This window comes from Amblyomma americanum, unplaced genomic scaffold (assembly GCF_052857255.1).
Source record: "Amblyomma americanum isolate KBUSLIRL-KWMA unplaced genomic scaffold, ASM5285725v1 scaffold_34, whole genome shotgun sequence".
Taxonomy (NCBI): domain Eukaryota; kingdom Metazoa; phylum Arthropoda; class Arachnida; order Ixodida; family Ixodidae; genus Amblyomma; species Amblyomma americanum.
This window is the reverse complement of record NW_027526506.1, coordinates 298,747-326,417: the sequence shown is the minus strand read 5'-3', so window position 1 is coordinate 326,417 and position 27,671 is coordinate 298,747. Positions and strand designations below refer to the sequence as shown.

General features: G+C 45.4%; 1 long non-coding RNA gene across 1 annotated transcript; it reads left to right on the top strand.

Moving 5' to 3' along the window:
• Window positions 1-27,629, top strand: LOC144112046 (uncharacterized). The gene is made up of 3 exons (XR_013310181.1): window positions 1-116; window positions 6,839-6,884; window positions 26,949-27,629. It is a non-coding gene; the product is annotated as an uncharacterized LOC144112046 (long non-coding RNA).
• Window positions 27,630-27,671: the final 42 nt, after the last annotated feature.

The window sequence follows — 27,671 nt, the reverse complement described above, 5'->3', positions numbered from 1 at the left end:
GCCAATCCCCCGTAGTGGGTATGTGTCAGCTTTATCTGAAACCAACCAACCAAAGAACCAACCAACCGACCTACCGAGCCCGAGTGAAGCCAAGCACTCCAGGAAGGAGGGAAAGGGTAAGAGAAATAATAAGAGGTAATGGCAGTGTTACATGATCAGAGAATGTCTGTGTCTGCCCTGATCTCTGGACAGCTGGGACAGTGAGCTGTGCCACGCCATCAGAAGTTGCAGAGCATTAGCGGAGTGAAGAGAGCGTTAGTCCGAACTTTGCGAAGGACGTGTGCTTCTTCCGCGTGAAGCTCGCCCGCGGTGTGGAGCAGCGAGTAAACACCGGCATGGTGACGTCGCAAAACGAGCCCATCGCGGCCGCGATTGCATTGCTCGCATCTGAGCGCCTGCCGTGCAGCCGAGCCCCCAATCGGCTGCGACGGGCTCCTCTCATCTTGGTATAATCATCGAGCTTGAGGAAGTGTGTAGGCGGAGCGGTGAAGTTCTAGAGAGACATGAAAGAAGATCCAAGAAGATAAATTCAGGGGGCACTTTGTTGACCCAAAGTGCGTTGAGGCGAAAGCCTTTAGAGCGGTGTTTGTCGCTGACGTGTGGTTAAGATGTTAAGTACACAATCGTTTGTGAATGGTAAATTCTGGAGGCACTGGAGGGCGTTTGGGAGGCATCCGTCTGATACGACGCCTTTCCGCAAACACTCTCCAGCGTCCTAGACAAGGAGAACTACATATGCGTTGGCAGGAAGTAGCGTTGTCGGTACCACGCTCGGCTGCGGAGCGGAAGCATGGGGTTCGAATCCCATCGTGCACGAAAATTTTTTTCTTATCGAATTGAAGAATGTCACGGACGGACGGACGGATGGACACCGCGAGTATGAGCCATTAAATGCTTTCGCCTTAATAGCGAGCGAATCATAGCGGCCTTCTGCGCAGCCTTTCGGCGTCCGACCACCAGCGGTCGGGAAGATGCCGTCTTTCACTGCTGCCCGCCAGAAAACAGGCTAAGCAAGCAGCGCAGTCGGTTGCGGCTTTGAAAGGGGACGATTTTTAACCCCCGCTTACATGTGCAGCACGGATCACTGCCGTGACAATGATATTGTGACGTACAACGCGAAGGAGAACCACCGAAGCAGAGCCGAAAAACTGCTGCCGTCATTGTTGTTTTAGGCTCTGGTGGATTAGCGCATACCCACAGGTGGGGGGGGGGGGGGATTGGGCAGGGTGCCTTGCACATTCAAACATTAGGAACAATTAAGATTGACGTAGGTGAAATTTTGTTGTAATGGAAAATATTCAGATTATCATAACTAACAAAGGAGTCTCCCCGACGCATGACTTAATGATGAAGATAATCGCGCACTGGTTTTAGGACATATCCCCTGGCGCTTGCCCTAAATGAGAGATGGACTAAAATAGAAAGTGGAAGCCCTGATCGAGTGAGCACAAAGTGGTCTCAGCGCGCGAGAGAGGCAACCGACTTCTCCCTCTACTAATGCATGCGTTACTTCGTCTACAATTGCATGTATCAATGTCCTAAGACCTCCTCGGTAATCGTTGAGAGGCGGGCAAATTTAGTACCACTTCCAGCGAATCCATTTCGCATCGAGAAGTGTCACTTTGGAGGTATGTATGCCACACAGGGAAGGAGAGCGCCATTTATAATGAAGCTTTTTCCGCAGCATATTGCCTATTCGGCCGCATCGCGGCCACCGTCCTCGCAATTGAAACCCGCTGCACCTGTTTTGTATAGCGCTGGTATATTCTCGTCTAAAGCTGAAGCTCACGCAGTCCCCGCACCAACATGAATCAAGAAAAAGACGCGCTCTGGTACGCCAGAGTACTCCAAGAGGAAATACCAGAGTACCTAATTACATTTTGCTTTGGCAATTCCATAACATTCGAAGGTGTTGATGCCTTTGTCAGAGGTGAGCGGTGAGGCTTGCGAGACCCAGGGTGCTCTCCTTACGAAGCTCTTCTCGTACACCACGTTTGGTAAGTTGAGGCTTTACAGAGGCGCGTCTGGTCAGGTGACTTCACTTACCTGCAGCCAGTGCTCATTCTGCGCTCTGGTGACGTCATCGATGACGTCAATGCCCGCCAGCCAGTCAAGATTTATTCTGGAAAAAACCCCGGGTGATGCCGGGTTCCTACTTCTGAGAGGGTTCAGTGCTATCGAGTAGAACGGATCAAGTGCCGCCGTAACCCCAGATGGGCTATACGATACCGGCGCTACTTAGAAATATTTTCCTGAAGTAAAGCCAAGCATGCATTGCACAGCAATTTGCTAATGTGCACCGCACAGGGAAGCCGCCTGTGCACACAGATAAACCGTGTTTAAGCCGAGTGTAGTGCGGTTGCCGAAATCACTTCGCGCCGAGCGTGTACTTCAGCGAAGATCACTAAAGTGCATCGCATGGCCCGCCGCGAATATGACACTAAAGGCGAGTTCCACTCGTTCAAAGTCACACTGAACTTGCCCGCGCAACAAGCGTTGCAATACCATCAGGCTTTTCTCACAAAACGAACACGTAACCGTCGTTGTCAGGCGATTTTGCCAAGAGAATCGCAATGAAAAGAGGGGAAACGAATTAACGGGTGTTTTTACATCTCGCCTCCAAGAATATGCGGTAGCCGCGGATGGTGTCCAGCCGCGCTGGGCAGCAGAATCGACAACGGCGGCTAAAAGCACGGCGTCCGTCACGTGTGGTATGGAACCTGCGACAAAGTTCCATAGCAGCAAAAAGGCAACCACTGAACAGCCACTGCGGTAGTTTTGCGAAGTGCCGATGTAGCGGGTCCCACGGAGCGTTCGGCTACTTTGGTGCTACTTCGCTTGTTCGCTAGGCTCAGCATTTAATCTGCTTGCAAGTGTGGGAGACGAGTGCTTAAACAAAGGCAGTAGTAATACGAGGGGTCAATAGAACGCTTCAATATGTAGCAAAGTGCTATACACCTTTGCCGTGTCCGCACATTTTCGTCCGTTCGTCCGTCGGTCCGTAACGAACACCTAATATGAATAGGAATAAAATTAACTCGCTAAGGGTGGAGCTCCAAGCTCACTCGGGTGACAATAAAGATCCCTCCACTGCTCCGTAAGCATACGCTCTAGAGAAAAAGAGCTCTTTAATTCGGTTGGATAGAGTTAGGTAAAAATAACTAAAACATTAATGGGAGTGAAAGACGGAAGGGAGTTAAAGCCGCTGCATTAAGGGCGGAAACGTGTTCTTCAACCATTCCACTCTGCGATCGTTTTTGGCGGTTCGTTCACGGTTGGCTGTCGGTGTACCCTAGATCAACGATCGCAGAGGGGAATGGTTCTCGATTCGTTCTAGAAAAAAAAAACGGGAACTGAACAGGACCGTGCATTGCTCAGTTCTGAACAAATGCCCCAACCAGCTGGCTCGCTAAATAATAGCAGCAGCCAAGATTTCAAACCTCAAGAGTGATTGCGCTAGCACGCTTTCCGTTTCGCTTTCAAACAAAGAATTCGCATTCCTGTCTGGTTTTATGCGATTTTAACCGGGTATTTCCGGTGGCTTTTTCCTTCTCCATTTTATTTTATGTCTTTGCATCCCTTGGCTGTTTTTTCTCTCTTCTAGTCTTCAAATTGTAGAATTTTAATTTTGAACGTCTTGTCTTTTGCCGTGTCTTTTTATCGTTTAGCCGTGTTAATTGTTGGCTCTCATAGACATCAGATTTTCGGCTCGATCACCTTCAGGCTTCCATGCCGCGCTTGGTTACTTTTATCGCTTCTAAAGAGATGTTTCCTCTGTACTGAATGTTGTGCCTACTGCTTTTTATGCAGAAAAGAGGGCAAGCGAAATTGTTTTTTTCCTCTTATAATCTTTGTTATTTCTCAGGGCTTGGTTCTCTGTCTGCCGTACTCTTAACAGATAAAGAATTTTTTTTTTCGCTTTTTCATCTCTCTTCTAGCTCGACACATGCTCTGATTCTGGTTCTTCTCTGGTGGGCGGTTGATTGAGGGTACATATGTAGTGGTAGGCGCCTTTCTCAAATAAAGTTTTTGTTCAGCGCTCGTGTGCCTTTGTTTTCTCGTCCTTCTGTGCGCGTCTAGATTCCGCTATTGAAATATCATCGGTTAAAGTTAGACGCCTAGTTGCAATTACAGACTTGTAGCCGGTCTTTATTAACAGCCATAACAGTTTTTAGAATTTAGAAAACGCCTTTACCCTTGGCGCTGTCGCTCGACAAAATTTGGCTTTTTCGACTAGTTGCGTTCACTAGAGGGGTTACTTTGCCCTAATGCTTTCGAAAGCGCAAATGGCACTCAAGCCTCATCCTTGCGTCCGTGGTTGGAATCAACTTCTCGGTGAACATGGTGTCGCCAGAAGAGCCAGTACTTATTTCCTTCTATTTCAGTGCGTCGTTATGCAAGATCATTTTTAATTTTCGTAACTTCAGCAAGTGAGAAAATCTTGGGAAAGTTTTAACGCAACATATTTCTGTTGTCGTGCCCTTGAACGACGAAAGAATAAAAAGCACCAAGCTATGACAAGCAAATTCATTTTGGTACCATTAGCGCTGACAGACCACGAATGCCTTGTCAGTAGCTGCTGTTGTCACTTGTGCTTCTGTAACGTCCTCCGGGCCCAGATGTGGTTGTTCTTGGCCTGTTTCCTTGAGCTTCAAAACGCAGCAACGCGAGGTGACCGTTTGCTCCGTTGTATTCTGGAGCAAGAAGTGTTGGCGCCATTCGTGCCAACTTTTTTTCATCCCGCACCACTTCTCGCCCGTCGCCTGGTACGCAGGAACAGATGGTTGCCAAGTGACTGTTCCGACTCGTGTCAGAGCCGCTAATTGTTGCGCATATGCGGTCACATTCGGAGCAAGTGCATTTTGCAAAGTACTTCCTCCTTAAAAGGGCGCTCGAGGCTCTTTCGAAGGCGCAGATAGTACAACGTCACAACCGGCGTCTAATCACTGGCCGCTCGCCAGGGCTGGTCAGGGTTGTCAGAAAACACACACACACACACACACACACACACACACACACACACACACACACACACACACACACACACACACACACACACACACACACACACACACACACACACACACACACACACACACACACACACACACACACACACACACACACACACACACACACACACACACACACACACACACACACACACACACACACACACACACACACACACACACACACACACACACACACACACACACACACACACACACACACACACACACACACACACACACACACACACACACACACACACACACACACACACACACACACACACACACACACACACACACACACACACACACACACACACACACACACACACACACACACACACACACACACACACACACACACACACACACACACACACACACACACACACACACACACACACACACACACACACACACACACACACACACACACACACACACACACACACACACACACACACACACACACACACACACACACACACACACACACACACACACACACACACACACACACACACACACACACACACACACACACACACACACACACACACACACACACACACACACACACACACACACACACACACACACACACACACACACACACACACACACACACACACACACACACACACACACACACACACACACACACACACACACACACACACACACACACACACACACACACACACACACACACACACACACACACACACACACACACACACACACACACACACACACACACACACACACACACACACACACACACACACACACACACACACACACACACACACACACACACACACACACACACACACACACACACACACATATAAAGGAAGCCAACAGTCACCGAAACCCAGGTGCATAGGGGAATGTTTCTGTTTTTTTATTTGTTATGCAAATAAATTGGCATTACAAATAAAAAAATAGAAACAACCATGTCGCCGCCGGCCGCCGGCATGGTTGTTGTGTCTGCTGCTTTATAAGTCATTATCTTTAAGCCAATTGATTGGAATCACAAATAAAAAATACAAACATTCCCCTATGCACCGTCAAAGGAGCCTCTCATTTCATTTGCCTTGTCTGCTATATATATATACACATAGCTCGCCAACTGTTAACTGACTCTGCAATCAGTGGCTGTTCGAGCGAGAGTCAGACAGGCGTCGCTTTCCGTTTCGAGCCGAAGACAGGCTGCCGTCTCTGCGCGCGGCTTACAAGCCAGCGTCTTTCACCGACACGATTAACAGCGCGAATGACGTCTGTGAAACAGGCTGTATAGGGACTGGTAAATTGAGGCACGAACTTGAGGAAGCGAATCTGGCTCCAGGATTGTTCCGCAGATGTGATAGCTTGCGCTTTATATTCGAGGTTTATTTCTATTATCTTTGGACGTCATTTGAGGAGACGTTGGCATATGAAGTCGTTGCTGGCCACACTTTCCCTCTCGCGGTGTAATAAGTGAGTAAAAAAAAACAGGCGTGTACAAACTAAAACGTAGCTGCCACTTCAAAATTAGGTATCTAATAAGGTGCTTGAGGTTACATCATGCGTCAGCAAATAGGAAGCGTTTACTTACCGTGCCAACAGAAACCGGCTGCGATCCCGGCGGCCTACCCCTCCATAATCACGTAAGCTTTGTATTTAAATGAAAAATGTCTATCTTTGAGCCATGCACTCGGTGACCAGCGGGCCCCAGCCTTGCGATCATTCCAGTCGTAACATGACAAATGTGTGATTTCCTTGTTGAAAGGTTAAACGGACGAAGATCAACTGCAATTTATTTATTTATTTATTTCCAGATACTGCTGGCAGCAGTGCTACCCAGGCAGGAGAGGGTTACAAAAGGTAAGTTTACACAGAACGCTCAAAGGTATTAATGTTAGCTCATTCAACAATCGAAGGAGGCATGCGATTTCACTGTTCGATTGTGCATGTGCAAGAAGATTTTTGGAACTGCTTAGTCCTGGAATTATATGGCCTTATCACTTTTGTGTGGTTTAGCATTGATGATCTTTGGGGTGCAGAAAGTAAATACGAATCACGTGGCCATCCTGTTTTGTTATGACATAGTAAGTGCAAAAATTTTAACCTGGAAATCTGTCTGCGCATCTGGAGCGGGTCCAACTTATGCTGCCTCAACATATTAGTAACGCAAGAACGTTTCCGGTAATCGGATGAGATGAACCTGGCTGCATGACGTTGGATGCGCTACACCTGCTCGATATTTTTGACATGGTAAGGATCCCACACAACAGAGGCGTACTCTAGGACTGGTAGATTCGTAGTGCGATATGTTCAAGTTTTACGCTGGATGGGGACGCTTTTAATTTCTTGCTTAGGTAGTATGATTTCGTGAATGATTTCGAGCCTATAGCATTGAGATGCATATCCCATTTAAGATTGGTAGTAATTGTCAGGCCAAGATATTTAATGTTTGTGACTGCATTTATGCACTGATCTCGAATTTTGCAAACAAGTTTGATTATAAATTAGAGCATCCGAGCATTCAGCCTGATCTAGGAATCTGCTCACATTGTACTAGAATGAGAATAATGATATTAAGCGAGTCTATTTTCAGGAGCGGTCAAGTCACAGCCGAATGCAGGCTTCGTGCAGAAAAAATGGGTATTCTTTCTGTCAAGTCCAGCAGTGGGCCTGAGTGCGTGCGCGTTGTTTTGCCATCTGCAAGACACAGCAGATTGTTATTATACCGTTCTTTCGTACAGAGAACTGCGTAAGTGGTTGTGGCGCACGCCGGCAGGAACTGCGAAGTACTAGACTAAAAATTAAATAGGATTGTTTGCACGGACACTGTAGTTCGCACGGCTGCGTCAACCTCTGACATGCCTCATAGCAACGAGCGTCGTCATTCGAGACTAAGCACGCTTTCTTTTCCGCTCGAAAAATAAAAACAGACCGAAATCGACCAAGGCCAATGAAACCGGATTCTTCGAGGCAGTCGGCGCTGGTCTTGCATACGTCACTGCAACGAAATGCACAGCTGTAGGCCGGCACGGTCTGCAATCCATAGGGCCCGCAATAATGATGGTGGGGTGGGGCGCTCAGGCGGGCGGGGTTCAGTATCGTTAGCAAGTCGGCTTTCGCTGCTACCCCGACAAGCTGTCAGGTGCAAAGCTCAACTATCAAGTTTGCATAGCTTCATTCAAAATAAGACTCCTTTGGAGGAATCCAATGCTTACGCAGCATTAAGTGCCAAAATGGCATGTCGTGTCTCTACGTCCTTTATTTTGCTGCCTGGAAAGAAAAGCACACGAAAAGCGGCAAAATACTACGGTCGAATTGAGCAGAACACTGCTTTCATCATTCAATGAAGCCGGCTCAGGACTGGCGTTAGAACAGTGAAGAAAGCGCTGAGCTGTGTGTCCCTGTGTCGGCGACAATCCGAAGGACCTACTCAGAGGTTGGGAGGAGGGGGGGGGGAGGCGTAGTAGGGAGAACTTGGAGTGTGGGGGGGGGGGGGGGATATGGCGGGTCCTAGTAACAGGCGCCAGGCTGCGGATAGGACGGCCGGCGGAACAGCCCGGCCGGCGTCTGCTGTTTTTTCGCGACGCGATGCCGCGAGAACTTGCCGAGAATGAGGCGGCCAGGCGGCGGCGGCATCACTAGCGCCCCCACTCAGTGCAGTGAAGGAAGTGAGGCCGTCTGCCGTCGCCTTCCCTTCGTCAAAAAGCCGGGCCGAGCCGGTCGTGCAAAACAAGACGCGGCCGTTTTTTCAGGGGGCTAAACTTTCGGTCCCCATTGGGCCTTCGGCGCGCCTGGTAACAGCGAGCGATGTCCAAATATGAGCATGCCGGCGGCGGCAGAGGCAGCGGTGACATCTGCCTGCGGAGCGGACGTCGTCTGCTCTTTTGCGCGCACGCAGACGACCACTTGTTGCGTCGCCTGCTGCCGTGCCGCGGGCTTCTGTCCTACTTGTATTCCCAGCTGGCTAGAAAGTAGTGCAGAATAAAGCGAGAGCCAGGATCCGATGTCTGGCAGCTACGGGTCTCAGCTTTTACGAACAAGCATACTGCGTTCCGTGGGACACAGCAACACAATCAACATTCTCTGCTACACTTCGTTCGACTAACGTACAGTGATTTCATTTCAGGCGTTTGTGCAGAACCCTGACTATAGATAAAAAGATAGTTTGAAAGAAGTGTCTTCTCTTGCTCTATTTGTCTCAGCTGCACAGGAAAAACTTCTACTAAACTTACATGGACATCGCTAATCATGTATGGGTAGCCTAACAAATCTAATAGCTAACAAGTCCGACATTCATGAATAGCAAAGTCCATCCCCAACCGCCTCCAAACTACACCCGTTTATTATGCCCGCTTGCTTAGCAACTCAATAAGCTATGAAAGCTATATTTGTTACATGGTGTCCCGCTCATTTCGCCTTTTGTCAGGATAATAACTACGACTGCAACGACGGGTTCTCGGTTACGACACAACACAATGGTGACCCGTCTTATCCCCAACAGTGCGCCTCTCGGTATCGTATAACAGTCCGGAATCACGTCAGTTGCAGTGCACGGAATTATTTGGGCGCTGTATTTTTGCTTTTCATGTCCACTTTGACTTTGTCGGTTTCCCCATGCCCAAGCATTTTTGTTCATCGGGTGCATCAGCGGATGAGCCTGGGTAACAATAAACTGTGCGCAAGCCTTTAAAAGTGTTCACTGTATCAGCGACTCATATATCGTACGCTGCTACCCCTTGGCTAAGAGGTTAGACTGTCGATGCTATCAAAGTATTCTTGGAAGAAAACGAAGACAAGGAAAGATAGCAGACGAAAGATAAGCTCAACTGAAATTGTGGGTAGCCGACCTCACCTACTCAAAAGTACGTGCCCAGAATCATCTGGATCAAAGAGAAGCATCAACGTTCTACTGCATGAAACGCATTACACGGATGATTTTGACTTTCCCATGTCCTATCCTCCGTTGCCCGGATTCCTATGTACAGCCATTTCTGTCCGTCCAGCCGCCGCTCTGCACAGGTGTACCTGTGTATAGGTGCACCCGTGCACAGAGTGCGTGCTCCTGTGCGAACGCCGTACGTCGTAGAGCCGGCCAACGCGCCTTATACTGCTAGTGCTACTTTTTTTATTTTTTAAAAATTGTTTATCGCTATACCCACAGTGCCGTGAGGCATTACAGTGGGGGGAGGGGGGGGGCAAATGCAGATAAAAATCAAATAGGCAAGCAACTGAATCAAACAAGCATACAGGCAACACTAACAAAAACAAAAAAAGACAAGAAGAAAAAAACAACGGCTTAATTACAATGCATATTTCGCTAAGAAGAAAAAGATACATCAGGGGAGGTAATGGTAGCAATATCATGTGGGAGTTTATTCCATTCGCGAATTGTTGGGGGGAAGAAGGACATCTTGAAGAAGTTCGTTTTACACCTGATCTCTTTAATTTTGAAGGCATGATCAAGACGCGGTGAGACATAGTCGGGATGACGCAGATAATGCTCCCGGTTAATGCCAGTTTTATTATGAAAGATATTGTGGAGAAGTTTTAGTCTGAGAAGTTTCCTTCGCTGCTTGAGTGATTCCCATCCAAGGTTATTCTTTGCAGCGGAGACGCTAAAATTCCTGGAAAAATTGTCATTAACAAATCGCTGAGCCAAATTCTGGGTCCTTTCAACCTTGTGAATATCTACCTGCAGTCAAGGGTCCCAGACACAGCAAGCATATTCAAGTACTGGTCTAATGTTAGTTTTATACAGGAGCTCTTTGGCATTGGGCGGTAAATTCTTCGCATTTCTGCGAAGAAAACTCAGTACTCTGGAAGCCTTGCTTGTAATGTAATCTATATGGGGACGCCAGGATAAATTTGCAGAAAAGTATACACCAAGATATTTATGTTTTAAAACTTTTGACAATGTTTCCGCGTTAATACAGTATGAAAAGTCATCAGAATTTTTTTTCAAGTAAAACACATGTACACAGATTTTTTCACGTCAATATCCATGCGCCAAGTATTGCATAAGTTGGTAATCAAGGATAAATCATTCTGCAGGGCAATGCGATCGTCGGAAGTATGAATGACCTTGTATAGAATGCAATCGTCTGCAAACAGACGCATTTTTGGAGAAATACCGCAACATATATCATTCATGTAGATTAAAAAGAGGAGTGGCCCCAGCACCGACCTCTGAGGTACACCAAACGATACGTCTGCCTGATCAGACTGCGCCCCATTTAACAATACTATTTGACGTCTCAAATGCAAATATTCTTTCATCCAGGCAATAACTGAACAATTTATGTTGTACCAGGATAGTCTTTCAAGCAGTAAAGAATGGGGGACTAAGTCAAAGGCTTTCCGGAAATCGAAATATTAACAGTCAATAGTGAATCCGTCGTCCAAGGCACCAGCCAGGTCATATGTAAATTCGGTCAATTGCGTGACACAAGAGAATCCAGTGCGGAAACCGTGTTGCTGGTGGGATAGTAACGAAGAAGCGTTCAAAGGATTCATTATGTTTGTAAAGAAGATATGTTCAAGCATCTTGTAGCTAATACTCGTTAGTGAGATCGGACGGTAATTTGAAACTATACTACGGGGCCCCGACTTGTGCACTGGCACGACATGAGGAAATTTCCAATCATCTGGTAAAGCACTTTCTTGAAGCGATTTTGTGAAAATAAGAAACAAATATTTTGATACTGGGCCCGCGCACGAAGAAAGTAATGAAGATGGTAAGCCGTCTGGCCCCGTGGCTTTCGAAGGATTCAGTTTTCCTAGCAATGTTTGAATTCCGTGCAAATCAAAAAGGATGTCTTGCATGTGTTCTGCGCTCAGATCGGGGTTCTGCGCATTATCGTGATGGCTGCTCAGGCGGCCAGCAAACACAGAGCTAAAGAACTCGTTGAAAAGCTTTGCTTTTGCAAGATCGATATGGATCAACTTGCCGCTATCTTCGAGCGATGGAACTGACACCGCATCTTTGCCATTCAATTTGATAAGTTGCCAGAGTTGTTTTGGGCGCTTCTGCATCCTTGAAGGAAAAGACTCAAAGAACTTATCTTTTTCTATTTTCAACACATGTTTCATGTCCTTAGTTATTTGCTTCAGTTTCTGGCTTAAGCGGAATGAAGGTGATTTCTTATATGCAGCATAAGTAGTCGCCCTTTTCCTGGCGATCCTGCGCACCTCTCGATTACACTAAGGCTTAGATCTACTGCGTCGAGGCGTCATTATCCATGATGGCACATATTGATCGCGCAACTCGAGACGTTTATTTTTGAGTATGTTCCACAACGTCTGCACATTTTCGGTTTCCGCTAAAGTTTCGAAGACATCGTAATATGCATCTAAAGAAAGTGCTATATCATTTGTACGGTCTTTTTGATAGCTGTAAATGCGTCGCCGAGTACAATTAGCAATTTTGCGTAGTGTAAATTAATCTAGCAGAAAACAACATCATGGTCACTAATACCTGGGGGTACTACAGGAAGTCTCGCAGCAGTGGGAGCATTCGTTAATATCAGATCTAAAATATTAGCCCCACGCGTAGGCTCATGGGCCAACTGAGTCAGAGCATAAGAGCAGCAAATTTCAATGATTGCGTTGGTTGACGCACTCTGTACTCTCGAAGTAGGCCCTTGCTCTCCCCAGCTAAGTTCTGGAAAATTAAAGTTACCTCCCACTACCATGTAGTCCGTTTTTACAGCCTCAATTGCATAATTCAGGTCATGCAAAACATTTACCGGATCGCTCGGCGGGCGGTAAAATGAACGTAAAGAAACAGTTTTGCCATTTTCAAGTCTAATGAGAGCCCAAATGGCCTCACTTTGGCCAACATCTATTTCAAGCACCCTGGAGTTAATTGCCTCGTCTTTTAGTATGAAGACACCTCCTCCACGACAGTTTCGATCCTTCCGGTAGCAAACATAATTTCTGGGAAAAATTTCTGTATCGCTAACAGTTTCATCAAGCCAGGATTCGGATCCGAGCACCACAGAGGGCCGAGTCATGTTAAGGAGGGCCGTGAAATCATGTTTTATTTTTAGTGCTCCTACAGTTTACAATCAAGACCGAAAGAAGAGAGCGATTCGCCGACTTTTGTCAATGAGCAGGAGCTACCTGGTCAAGCGATTCATCAAATATATACTTGATACCGTTTAGGTACATGGTATCGTATTTCAGATGCATTTTGTCGGTTTCTTTTTTAACTTTTTTACTATATTCTAACAAACGCTTCCTTTTCATTCTAACGGTCGCAGAGAAATCTTCCGCTATGCTTATCTTGGATCCTTTAAGTTCCTTCGCGTTTGACAAAACCGCTTGCTTAGCTTTGTACGAAGGGAAGTTAGCAATAATCGGTCGAGGTCGATCTTCTGAAAACTTCCCTAAACGATGTGCCCTTTCAATTGCAATACTGTCGCATTTCAAAGTGGATGAGCATAGGTCTTTCACTTTCTTTTCTACTGTCCGATGCGATTCTCGTTCGTCTTCATCTTCAACACCAAAGAACACTAAATTGCATCGTCTACTGCGGTTTTCAATGTCATCCAGTTTACGTACGCAGCCTTGTGCCCCGAACTTCACGGCTTTTTCTGCACTGTAACACGGTGTTTTGCATTTCATCTATCTTAGCTATTGCCGATTCTAGTTTTGTTATGCGGGCATTTAGGCTCGCCATTGCATACTTATTTTCAGCTTGGTATTGTTCAATGTCAGATAGTTTGTTTTTTATCTCCTGCTTACCACTTAGAAGCTGTTGCAGAACTGTCTCATCGCCTGGCCCGGGATTTAGCTCAACGTCTCCGCACAGAAGCAAAAGAAGAAAATAAAATGCAAAACGGTGCTATAACACGAAGTGGTGCCGTTTTCGGCACAAGCAACTATGGCGGAACGAATGAGAAATGAGACTTGAAAAAAGCACAGGGGGTGGAACCGGCAGCGCATATACTGAGTGCCTACGATGAAAATCGGTGCCACTAACCTGCAGCAAGAAGAGCGCGTGCGTGAATGGTACAGCCATGTCCGTACCAGTTCCACGCCCCAACTGCTGAGTGAAGTTCCGCGCCTTTTGTAGTCTGTAGCCGACAGGACTATAGGTCCAAGGTTCGTAGGTCCGAAGCGGGCAGCAGCCAAATTCAGCGTTGAAGCACACCTCCTGATCCCTTTCGTTGCGGTCAAAGTTGGCAGTTTTCCATGACCGGCAGATGAATGATTCCCCGTCCGGCGACCGGTGTACAGATAAGCCGTTGAGTTGATTCTTCAGGAAAGGTTGGCTTGCACTTGAACGAAGCAAAGCCTGCAGCAAGAACAGCGCGTGCGTGAATGGTACAGCCATGTCCGTACCAGTTCCACGCCCCAACTGCTGAGTGAAGTTCCGCGCCTTTTGTAGTCTGTAGCCGACAGGACTATAGGTCCAAGGTTCGTAGGTCCGAAGCGGGCAGCAGCCAAATTCAGCGTTGAAGCACACCTCCTGATCCCTTTCGTTGCGGTCAAAGTTGGCAGTTTTCCATGACCGGCAGATGAATGATTCCCCGTCCGGCGACCGGTGTACAGATAAGCCGTTGAGTTGATTCTTCAGGAAAGGTTGGCTTGCACTTGAACGAAGCAAAGCCTGCAGCAAGAACAGCGCGTGCGTGAATGGTACAGCCATGTCCGTACCGGTTCCACGCCCCCACACATGAGCTTCAGCGAGAACGAGAACTCATTTATTTACAGGCGCAAATGATAGCATCGCAGAACACGCCAAACTCTATGGCAGTTCCGTTAACAGATGTCAAACGAGAAGGTACATCATTTAGTCAGTAATATACAGCCTAGTCTGTCCCCTAGAAACCTACCCGTGTGGCTCCTTTCGCGTCGTCAGCGTCTGACATCTATCGAAGATGATAGGTGCCTAAAGCATAAAAGGACATTTTGATGCATTCTCTGAAGCAGAGTAATCCTGGCGTAGGCTGCGAGCTTTTTTTAAAGCCATTCGGCACGATACTCAGTACATTTCTAATGGGGAACTCGATCACTGCAGATATATTGCTTATTTCAATACAGTTTAAAAAATAAAAAAAACAAACTAATACTTATAGCACCGCTAAGTAGTTAATATTACGATTGATGCGATGATACGCGGAGAGCAACCAACACGGAAATCTTCTTTACGTAATGGGCCACTGCACCACCAGACGCCGTTTCTCAGCTGGTGTTCCTCAGGCCTTTGGTTGCTGCTGAAAAATAATGGCGCATTGAAACAAAAAAAAAACCAAAGAAAAGAAATTCCTTACAGGAACTTTAAGCGCGTTTTGTTGGTCTGCGGAGAAATTCGGCTTTGCGCCAACTCCGCGCGCACGCAAGCGTCGCGTGCTAATACGTGGAGCTCTTCCGCCTCAAAGGCATGACATGGAGTTTCGTTCTTCGCCTGTGACGTATTCGGACATGAAACGCGTCTTGCAACGTTGCTCGTAACTTGACCCAGCTTCAAGGAAGCCACCCTTGCACTTCAGTGGCGCAACGCATGAGGAAAAGTGTTTAATATAACGGACGGCGAATCGTTCACAGAACGGTGACTTGTACGCGAGGGTAAAACCGGACCCCTCTCGCGATGCACTGCCACGTGCACAGTTAGTGGTCGCAAATCAAGTGTCGCGCTCTATCTGCTTTTTTCAAGCAAGTGTCGAGGTTCGTATGCAACATATTGTGGACGCCCTTCGCGAACTGCTTGGCTTCGTGGTTGGTTGGCTTGCGACATCCCGCGAAGGTTTCACTGCGAAACGATTCAGAGCTTGCGACGGACAGGAGACATTCGTGCACATTGGCTGACTGAAAAATGCTAAACTCAAGATAAAAATATTTGAAATCTTGGGATGTAACTTTACACAAATCTTTATTATTTCTTTATTAAAGTGTAACCTAATATTTAGGTCTAATGGATGATTTATTTAATTTTTATGGGTTATTTATTTATTTATTTACAGAAGACTGCTGGCTTTATTGCAAAGCCTTAAGCAGGAGTGGGTGTAAAATACACTTTGACAAAAAGAAAACCTCCCTGAGGTACACGCAACTCAGCACACAATACCGAAAAAATGAACGACGAAAAGAAACAACATTATACAATATTAGACGACGCCTGGCGTCAAAATGAGCACTGGGAAAAAAAAAGGAAATGTTGAATGCTGCAAAATTGTTACGAATTCCTAAGCGACTCCGTAAATGACTCCACAGTAGAAGCCTCTACAACATTCGCTTTGAGGACATTCCATTCCCGTACAGTACGGGGGAAGAAAGAATTCTTGTATGTTTCAGTGCGGCATGAGTATTCCTTCACTTTTAAAGAATGTTAGGATCGTGTCGAACGACCCGGGACGAGCTCAATGTACTTGCTGCTGTTAATTCCTAATTTGTTGTGAACAATCATGAACATGTATTTAAGCCTCTCGCGGTATTTCCTGAGCTGCAAAGAATCCAAATTTGGTTTCTCAAGTAGCATGGTAGGGGACGTCTGCCAGCTGTATGAATTATAAATAAATCGCACTGACTTTCTTTGAATATTTTCGAGTGTTTTAATGTTTTCTTTAGTATAAGGGTCCCACACAACAGAGGCGTATTCTAAAACAAGCCGGATAAAAGTTTTGTAAGCTAGTAACTTAATTTCCTGCGTAGAGTACCGGAGAGATCTTCTTAAAAAGCCAAGTTTTTTCATAGCTTTATTTTTAATATTAGAAATGTGTTTGTTCCACCGTAGGTCAGAGCTAATCGTTAATCCCAAGTACTTGTAGCTGTCCACGGTAGACAGGGGATGGTTATTAATAGTATAGGCAAAACTTAATGGCCGCATCTTCCGCGTAATAGACATTGAAACTGTTTTTTTAGTATTAATACTCATCTGCCACGTTGAGCACCAATCATGAATTTTAGCCAAGGCGTCATTAAGAAGAAGCTGGTCAGCAGGAGTTCATATTTCATGATATAATACACAATCGTCGGCAAACAGCTTGATTTTGACAGGAATTTCTTTAACAATGTCATTTATAAAAATTAAAAAGAACAATGGCCCAAGTACTGAGCCTTGTGGGATACCGGAGCTTACCAAAGCTGGGCTCGAACATGCATTGCCGATTGATATGGACTGATATCGAGACGATAGATATGCTATATTTAATAGAAACAAGCTGCAAATTTTAAGACTTCAAGAATGAAAGAAATAACAGCCAGAGCTGTGATCACCTATCTAAAAAGAAGCCGGACAATTTAGCGTGGTTAGGTCAGATGGGAATTACGTGCTCTAGCATTTCGGTTTTCATTCTGTCATTAATCATTCTCTATCTTGCATTCATAGATCCCTGGGACTCCTCTTACCAGTCATGGATAAGTGGTGCAGCGGTTAAGCGATGACCTTGCGATGGCAGGTGTTGCCACCGATGAGGGCTTGTGCTCTTCCCGAGCAACCTTGCGCGACCAGCCATTAATTCTCCTGCCACCTGCCACAACGCTCAGTTTACTCCAAATCCGGTGGGCAGGTTGTGACGAGGTCACAAAGACGGGTGCCTCCCAACTGTTCAAGGTAGCAACAGGAACAAGCATCGGTGAAATCGGCGGGTGGGGGTTCTAGTGCTAGTGCCCTAAAATCCACAGAGAAGCCTTCTAGGTGGCAGGTGGGCCAGCTGTGTCATGTGACCTTGCGACGTCATCACCACCCGCCTACAAAGAGGGGCTGCATAGACAACGGCTATGGGGATAAGTGGGAGCTCTAGTGCTAACGGACTAAAAAGGAATGACTGCCAAGGAGATCCACGGGGACAAGAGATAAACAGGAAGAGGGGAGGCACGGATGTTAATCAGGAGGATGCTCTAATTGGCAACGTTGGGTGCGCAGTCGTCTTCATATGCAACGGTTAAAAAATTGGCTGCCAACTTCAAACCTGGCAATACGAACCCTGGGCTTGCAATGCATCAACGGAAACCTCCCAAGAAACTATTGATACATTTCCGTTTACGGCTGTAGATGAACGCTCCGGAACCAGAAAAATAGCAGAGGCATGGATGATATCCCGGGTAAGAGTTAACCGTGTTCGTTATATTCTATGCTTCTAGAAGGTCTCATCACTTTGGGTATAGGGCTATTGAACCCTAATCTAAAACGTATATATATATATATATATATATATATATATATATATATATATATATATATATATATATATATATATATATATATATATATATATATATATATATATATATATATATATATATATATATATATATATATATATATGGATGAAACGTGCGTTTCCTGCTTGCAACGAGTATATAAACACAGGTCCCTGTAGTCGAAGCATTCATCATCTCCAAAACCGGAAAGGCAAATGCAATTGAATCTGTCGGTGAACTGATGGCCTCGATATTATGATATTTTGAACGTGCGCTATCGATAGATAATCCAAAATAGGGCCATACTATTGCAAGAAAACACTATGTTGACCTTTTGGACAAATCGAAGGATGTGATAAAACAAAAAAAGGAATGCTGAGAAGCTGTTTCATGCCGATAACGCATCCGCTCATTCTTCAGTTGTCGCAGTGGCAAAAGTGCATGACTGCGGGTTTCAGTTAGCTCAGCATCCCGTCTATTTGATCTAGCTCTCTCAGGTTGCTATCTTTTCCCTAAAGTGAAAGAGCACCTTGCAGGAACCAGATTTGCCTCCGTTGATGACATCAGTAGTGCTGTGGAAGACTATTTGGACGTGCAGGAAGAAACCTTGTTTTTAGATGGCGTTAAAAGCTTACAGCAATGTTGGAATGTGTGTATGGAGGTCAAAGTGGACTATGTACAAAATAGAGAATAAACCTCATTCCTACCCATTTTCCTTATTTGTAGGGCTAAAACTTTTAAGTCGTGAGGACCAGAGATACGTAATTATAGTTGTATATTTTAAGGCGAAAGCCTTTTTGCGGTCATGAGTGGCGCGTGCGGAAGTTGTAGAGAGAGGCCGGCCGCAAGCGTGGGGTCATCAGAAGTTGTAAACAGAGGCTGTCCACAAAAGTGTCCGCACGAACAAACAATCATAGTAATAAGTTGTACAGTAATCCAAATAAAATGTAAAAGTTAATTAAGCAACAGTTAATAAGCAGCACTTATGTAATCTAGTAGTGATAGTTAGCAAATATATTTTAAAATAAGTGATAGCGATAATGGTAGCTACTCAAAGTGACAGTGCTAGAGATAGTGGTAGTTATGGTAGTGATGGTAATAATGATATTGCTGCCGCTAGTGTAGTGATGGTAGAAATAGTGGTACTGATAGTTACTTTTAGTGATAGTGCTAAGTATAGATAGTGATAGTGATTATCACAGTTGCGATAGTAATAGTTGGTGATAGCGATAATAGCGATGATAGCGATTGTAACAGTCGGTGATCGCGATGATGATGATAAGGGGGATGTTAGCGGTGATCACTGTAATGATGCTGATAGCGATAGCCAAAAAGGTCATGTGTTCGAGTCCAGAGAAGTTCGTGGGTTGTTCCATGAAGGCCATGGGTTCGAGTCTCGTAAAGGTCGGGGCTGAAGGAGAAGGCTGTCGCATTTCCGGTCTTAAGCAGACTGAAGGGCAATTATGGCATTTTGGCAGTAGCGGGAACGGAGATAGGACATCAAATAATCAGCTCTGTATCTTACAGTTGGTGATGCCTGGTGTGCCTGCGGTCCCTGTGACCAAACACCTTTGAATCGGCAGAGTGTCCCGGGCTACAAACGGCATCATGTATATTTCATGGGGCTCTTGGACGGTCCTGGTGTGAAGACGCACATTCTAGGTTACGGAGCTTTCCCTCCCTGACCAGCGGCCTTTTTTCGCCTTCATCGCCATATGTCTGCTCTAGCTGCAACTACAACACCGTTTATCTATCGACTGCATGATGCGGGCGGATGCACTTTGAGCGCGGCACAATTTGGTAGTAGCGGCAACGGAGTGCGGACACCAAATAATCGGCTCTGCATCCTACAGGTTGGTGCTGTTTCTTTAACATTTATAAGACTACGCTAAGAAGTATGCGCTGCCGTTTCTGCCAGAAAAGTGTTTTTTCTGTCTTGCATATTTTTTCTGTTTGGCCCGTCGTGTTGCACCTCCTGTCACGAACTGTCGTAGCGTCTTTAACAGTAAACTGATCGGACCTTGCCGACGTTTTGCGCGTTTTGTGATGCTCCCCTACTGCGCTTTCACTGAACTGTTCTGTTAAGCTTGCAAAGAACCAGCGGGTATAAATTCCTAACTTCGCAGTGAGCAGTTGTATAAAATTTACCTTGTATGAAGAATTGAACCCCATCTCTTCGTTAAGTGAGGGCTGACTGAGGTAGCCACCTGGTACGGTGAAGGAGCTTATGGTCGACTTTGTGGGGAAACTTGAGTCCATAACTGCCATAATTAGAGCCAACATAATATCTGTCGCGGCAGATAACAAGGTATCACTGAGCGAAATACCAGAAGCTGAGAATTGCATGACACACATAAACTCGGTTTTTGAAGGCCTGCGTATAGACGTACAGAATGTTGGGCGGGACTTGACAGCCGCTAAAAAAAAAAAAAACCGGCTGAGCAACGACAGGAGACTTTGCGCCTTCGTAAAGAACTCAGTGAGGTGCGGCGGGAGGTAGTTGACCTGAAACAGTACTCTCGCAGAAACAACATAGAAATTAAAGCCTGCCCCAGTCCGCTGAAGGATGGGTACCTGCTGGCATGGTGCTTAAGATAGCCGAGAGCCTAGAAGATGGCCTTAAAGCTGAACAAACTGACGTCTTTCATCGCGTTCCCACCAAAAACAAAGCCCAATCTAGCATTATTGTTAAGTTTCTTTCTCTCGAGCGGTTCGTGACCGAATGGACCAAAAGGCAAGGAGACAAACGCTGCCGACTACAGTTCTGGGATTTTAAGAGGAAATTCCAATCTTTGTCAATAAGCACTTATGTCCAGAAAATAAGATTCTTCTTGGCAGAGCAATGAAACAGAGAAAAAGTGCTGGAAATTTGCCTGGGTGTCACAAGGCAAGGTTCTCATGCGAAAAAGTGAAAACTCTCATGTTTTTCACATAGTCTGCGAAGACGACCTAACAGTAGTTGTTTGAACGGTGCTACTTCACTTTATAACATCGCCTACTTTTCATGCTCTTCACAGTTACACAAGTGAACGATTAATATAGAGAATTGTCTCACTTCTCCTTGTTTCATTGTAACAAACGTAGCGTACAAAAAGCTTAGACTTACTGCTAGCATCTGTATGTGAACAACAGTTTATATTCGATGTCATATCTCTATCTGAAACCTGGCTGAAAAGGAATGAAGAGATTTTTATTCCTGGATACAACTTTGTATCGAGCCCTAGAGAGGCTGATCAACGTGGTGGTGCTGTGGGACTACCAAATAAATCTTCCTTACAGTTTAATATTATACCTGAATGTTGGACCAGGGACATAGGTGTGGACTCTCTTTTTGTCATGCTGTCATGTGGAACACCGGTTGCTGTGATATATAGACCTCCTAACTCGAATATGACTCTGTTTCTAGACGCCATGGAATGTATACTGAGTAGCATGGGGATAAACCAATGGGCTCTGTGATCATCATCGGGAATCTGAACATAGATGTTTCGTCAAGCATAAGCAGCAATTACACATTCTTGCATAATTCATATAACTTCGACAATTTAATCGCTTATCCGGCAAGGGTCGCCGCTAAATCTGCAACTGTAATTTATCTCTTATTATGCAACTGTACGGACGCTATCTTAGCGGGTGTGTATGATGCCGCTATTGCAGATCACTCGCCGGTTTTGTTCCTGCTGCCCAAGAATTAGAACGCTCCTACTAAAATGAGCGTTGTGCCAAAAGCACGAATTAATTATCACCTCTTGCATGAAGAAATATATAATTTAAATCTCAACAACATATATGATACAAATGTTTGTAATAATTTGAAAATTGTTTGGAGTCTATTCAGTCTGCCAAATCAAAATGTACATTGTGCACTGCCCGTAGGTACAAACAGCGTTTGTGAGTGGATGCACCAGAACATACTTCAAGCTATAAAAGAGAAAGATAAATGGTGTCACAAAGGAATACATCGTACAGAAAAGATTTGTTATTTGAAGCAGTTTAGATCATCCAGAAACCGTGTGGTGGCATTAATTTGCAAAAGAAAGAATACAATGCTCTGTTAACACAGAAGCACAGGGAAACACCCGCAAAATGTGGGAAGTGGTAAATAACTTAATTAGAAAGCAAAACAAACAACATGCAGTCCCTGCGCATATTGACATCAACACAGCTGATAGGTTTAATGATTACTTTGCAAGAATTCGCCCTGAGCTTGCGGCCAATATTTTAAATCTGCCATGCTCGATCAATGACCCACGTGTTCATGAGACTTTTTTACTACAGGCCATTGTCGATTACGAAATCGCAGTAGTCGTCAATAATATCGTCAAAGGCATTAGGACCAGACAGGATAACTGTGAGAGCACTGAAAGAGGACGTCTACTATCTTGCACCAGTCCTCAAAACACTATTTAATCATGCTATTAACGACGGTATCTATCCAGATATCGTCTTGATAATAGCTTTTGAAAATAGGTTTTGAAAATAGCTAAAGTTGTCTCTGTTCACAGACGGGACGATAATGATCCAGGCAGTTACCGTCCAATCTCAGTTCTTAGTGTCAATTATACTGTGTTCAAAAACTTGTGGCAAAACAAAGAATTATGAAAACTCTTGGAGAAAACTACATTTCCCTCTCAACATAGCTTCAGGAACAACTGGTCCACATCCACAGCAGTAATGACATTGCCTGAAAACTTCCGCTCATGTTTGCATAATAATGAAATCGCTGTAGTCATACTGCTAGACTTGAAGAAAGCGTTTGATACTGGTAATCATACAATCTCAACACAAAAGTTATAGCACTATGGTTTCGAGAATTCCATCATGATTTCTTTGCAAGTTACCTCACCAACAGAAAACAATTTCTTCACCTCAAACACTTAAAATCATTTCACAAATCTGTTTGCATTGGAGTTCCCCCAGGTTCAGTTCTAGGCACTGTGTTATTTTTCCTTTACGTCAGCGACTTCCCCCTCTGTTTGACAAACTTCAGTGCGGTGATGTACGCTGAGGACACTCCAATAGTTTTTACAGGCAGCACTCTATTTGAAATTCAGTCGAAGCCAAATGAGGTATCTCACATCTCCTCATGGTTTAAAGCTAACAAACCGTCAATAAATGCTGATTAAACAAAGTATATGCTGTCTAGATCAAGACACAAACGTCTCATAAATACTAATGTTCATATTTGCCTTGATAACGTTGCAATTGAGCAAGTCGAGGCCTTTAAATATTTCGACGTAACATCAGGTATTGCAGCGATGGCGTAGAGGTAGAACATCCGCCTCGCGTGCAAGAGGACCGGGGTTCAAATCCTGGTGCCGCGCAATTCTCCACCGGGTTAAAAAAAAAAATCCGCGTGTCGATGGAATTGCATAACCAGGCCTGGAGTGCGGCCTGATCTCGGTGACCAGAACCGACAACGCACTCTCTCACCAGAGCAGGACTTGGCCACCCTGGTGTAGTACTTGGCCACAACCTTCTATGATCAAACCAATTAACCCTCGGTCCTCAGTCCCCAGCGGCTGCAGAGCAACTGACCACGGCGCCGGTCAGACCTGTGACGCAGCGGAGGGTGCTAAGAATCTCTGGCTCCGGACAGGCCGCCATTGGAATCTGAACCTGGCAACGCTTAACGCTAGAACTTTAGCCAGTGAGGCTAGCCTAGCAGTGCTGTTCGAGGAACTAGCGGGAATTAAATGGGATGTGATAGGGCTTAGCGAAGTTAGGAGGGCAGGTGAGGCGTATGCAGTACTAAAGGAAGGGCACATACTGTGCTATCGCGGGTTAGAGGATAGACGAGAACTAGGTATGGTATTCCACATTAATAACGATATAGCTGGCAACGTAGAGGAGGTCTATAGTATTAACGAGAGGGTAGCAGCTATAGTAATTAGGCTGAATAGGAGGTACAAGCTGAAAGTGGTGCAGGCCTACGCACCCACATCCAGCCATGATGACCAGACCGTTGAAAGTTTCTATGAGGACGTAGAATCGGCAATGAATAAAGTAAAATCGCAGTACACTGTACTGATGGGCGACTTCAATGCGAAGGTGGGCAAGAAGCATGCTGACGACCACGCGGTAGGTGACTATGGGATAGGCTCTAGAAATAGCAGGGGAGAGTTATTAGTCGAATTCGCGGATAGAAATAATTTACGGATCATGAATCCCTTCTTCCGCAAACGAGAAAACAGGAAATGGACCTGGAAGAGCCCCAATGGTGAGATTAAAAATGAAATCGACTTCATACTATGCGCTAAACCTGGCATCATTCAGGATGTGGCCGTCCTCGCAAAGGTGCGTTGTAGCGACCACAGAATGATAAGGTCTAGAATTAGCTTAGACTTGAAGAGGGAACGGAAGAAGCTAGTGAAGAGGAAGACCATTAACGACTTAGCCGTAAGAGGGAAAGCAGAGGAGTTTAGGATAGCGCTGCAAAACCGATATTCGGCCTTAACTGAGGAAGATGATCTTGATGTTCATTCAATGCACGATAATCTGACATCAATAATTACGGAGTGCGCAGCAGAAGTAGGCGGTAGGACAGTTCGAAAGGATACCGGGAAGCTATCTCAGGTGACGAAAGATCTGATTAGGAAGCGCCAAAACATGAGGGCATCTAACCCTACCGATAGAATAGAACTAACGGAGATATGAAAGTTAATAAATAAGCGCAATGTAGCCGTCATAAGGAAGTTTAATATGGAGAGAATCGAGCATGCTATAAAGAACGGAGGTAGCCTAAAAACAGTGAAGAGGAAACTAGGCATAGGTAAAAAACAGATGTATGCATTAAGAGACAAGCAGAACAATGTCATTAACAATATGGATAAGATAGTTAAGGTAGCCGAAGAGTTCTACACAGACCTGTACAGTAGCCAATGTAATCAGAGCGCTAATGAGAAAGACAGCAGTGCACAGCAATGTGTCATCCCGCCAGTAACGAAAGATGAAGTAAAGAAAGCTTTAGAAGCAATGAAAAGGGGAAAAGCAGCTGGGGAATATCAGGTAACAGCAGATCTGTTGAAGGATGGAGGTGACATCGTGCTTGAAAAACTAGCCACCCTGTGTACGCAATGCCTTATGACCTCGACTGTGCCAGGAGCTTGGAAGAATGCAAACATTATCTTAATTCATAAGAAGGGAGACGCCAAGGACTTGAAAAATTACAGGCCGATCAGCTTATTATCCGTTGCCTAAAAAGTGTTTACTAAGGTAATCGCTAATAGAGTCAGGGCCACGTTAGACTTTAATCAACCAAATGATCAGGCAGGCTTTCGTAAAGGATATTCCACAATAGATCATATTCACACTATCAATCAGGTGATAGAGAAATGCGCAGAATATAACCAACCTCTATATATAGCTTTCATTGATTACGAGAAAGCATTCGACTCAGTGGAAACCTCAGCAGTCATACAGGCATTGCGTAACCAGGGGGTAGAAGAGCCTTATGTCCAAATACTGGAAGATATATATAGCAACTGCACAGCTACTATAGTCCTCCATAAAGTCAGCAATAAAATTCCAATAAGGAAGGGCGTCAGGCAAGGAGACACGATCTCGCCAATGCTGTTCACCGCATGTTTACAGGAGGTATTTCGAGGCCTGAATTGGGAACAGTTGGGAATAAGAATAAATGGAGAATACCTAAATAATCTGCGATTTGCTGATGACATTGCCTTGCTGAGTCACTCAGGAGGTGAACTGCAAATCATGATCAATGAGTTAGATAGGCAGAGCAGATCGATGGGTCTAAAAATTAACATGCAGAAAACCAAGGTAATGTTCAACAGCCTAGCAAGAGAACAACAGTTTACAATTGGCAGCGAGAGCCTAGAAATAGTGACGGAATACGTCTACTTAGGGCAGGTGGTGACAGCTGATCCGGATCATGAGAGGGAGATAACTAGAAGGATAAGAATGGGGTGGAGCGCATATGGCAAATTCTCGCAGATCATGAGTGGCAGTTTACCAATTTCCCTCAAGAGGAAAGTGTACAACAGCAAAATCTTACCGGTACTCACCTACGGGGCAGAAACGTGGAGGCTAACGAAAAGAGTTCAGCTTAAGTTAAGGACAACGCAGCGAGCCATGGAAAGAAAAATGATAGGTGTAACGTTAAGAGATCGGAAGCGGGCAGAGTGGGTGAGGGAACAAACACGGGTTAATGACATCCTAATCGAAATCAAGAGAAAGAGAAAAGCTTGGGCAGGGCATGTAATGCGAAGGCAAGATAACCGCTGGTCCTTAAGGGTAACGGAGTGGATTCCAAGAGAAAGTAAGCGTAGCAGGGGGCGTCAGAAAGTTATTTGGGCGGATGAGATTAAGAAGTTTGCAGGCAAAGGGTGGATGCAGCTGGCAAAGGATAGGGTTAATTGGAGAGACATGGGAGAGGCCTTTGCCCTGCAGTGGGTGTAGTAAGGCTGATGATGATGATGAACATTAGACATTTATTTATTTATTTATTTATTTATTATACAAAATACACCATAAGGGCCCCCAGTTCTAGGGAATTACATAGGGGGGGGGGGGAGAGGGTACAGGCATGTAATCAAAAGTAAACAAATAAACCAAAATTTCAAGAAGCTACATACAAGAGAGATAAAAGCATATGAGTCTTTGCAAGAAAGATAGAAAACACAAAATTAAACAATGAAGCGTAAAGGGGCAAAACAAAGACATGAACAGAGCAGCAGATAGTAACGTTAACAAATGAGTGGGCACGAGAGCAACGCTGACAGCATGTATCACGCACCGCGCTTCTGCATTCCGCAGGCATATTTGGCATTCCTGCTCCTGTGCACTTCTACATCGGCCCAGGCCCTATCATCCAGCCCGGTTCTTCCGCCGTCACCTTCACAAGATACCCTCAGATCGGTGCTTCCTGATGACCACCTGCGGCCGGTTTTCCTATTATCACTGCGGACGGCCTACCACGCACAAACGTCATCGACGATGTCGTGCACTCCCACCGGCTATTTAAACGACCGGCAACCCGACAACATCTTAAGTGGGCACGAGAGCAACGCTGACAGCATGTCTCACGCGCCGCGCTTCTGCATTCCGCAGGTATTTAGGCCGTTTTCCCTCCATGCTAAGAAAAGCAGTAATCGGTGCTTGCTGTTGCTCCCGTGCCCACAAGTGTTTCTTGAGGTTGTTTTTGAGTGTTTCTCAACGCTGGTCCTGCTACTGCGTTCCAGGGATGTAGAAACAAACCCAGGACACAACACTCGCTCTGAATCCTCGCTCGAAAGCCTCTCTTTTCCGAGCGAGCCATCCGAACAAATGGCTGCCGTTTTTAACCTTCTTAAGGATGTGCACGCACGTTCTGTTCAATCTGCAAATAATCAGGCTGAGCATTCCGCAGACATAAAAGCCGTAAAATCCAGTCAAAAAAACGTAGAGAACAAAATTGGCCGCATTAAAGAAATGCTGGACACCCTGGAAAAGAAAACAGAAGCGCTAGACCATTTTGCTGCAAAAACGACCCACATTCAA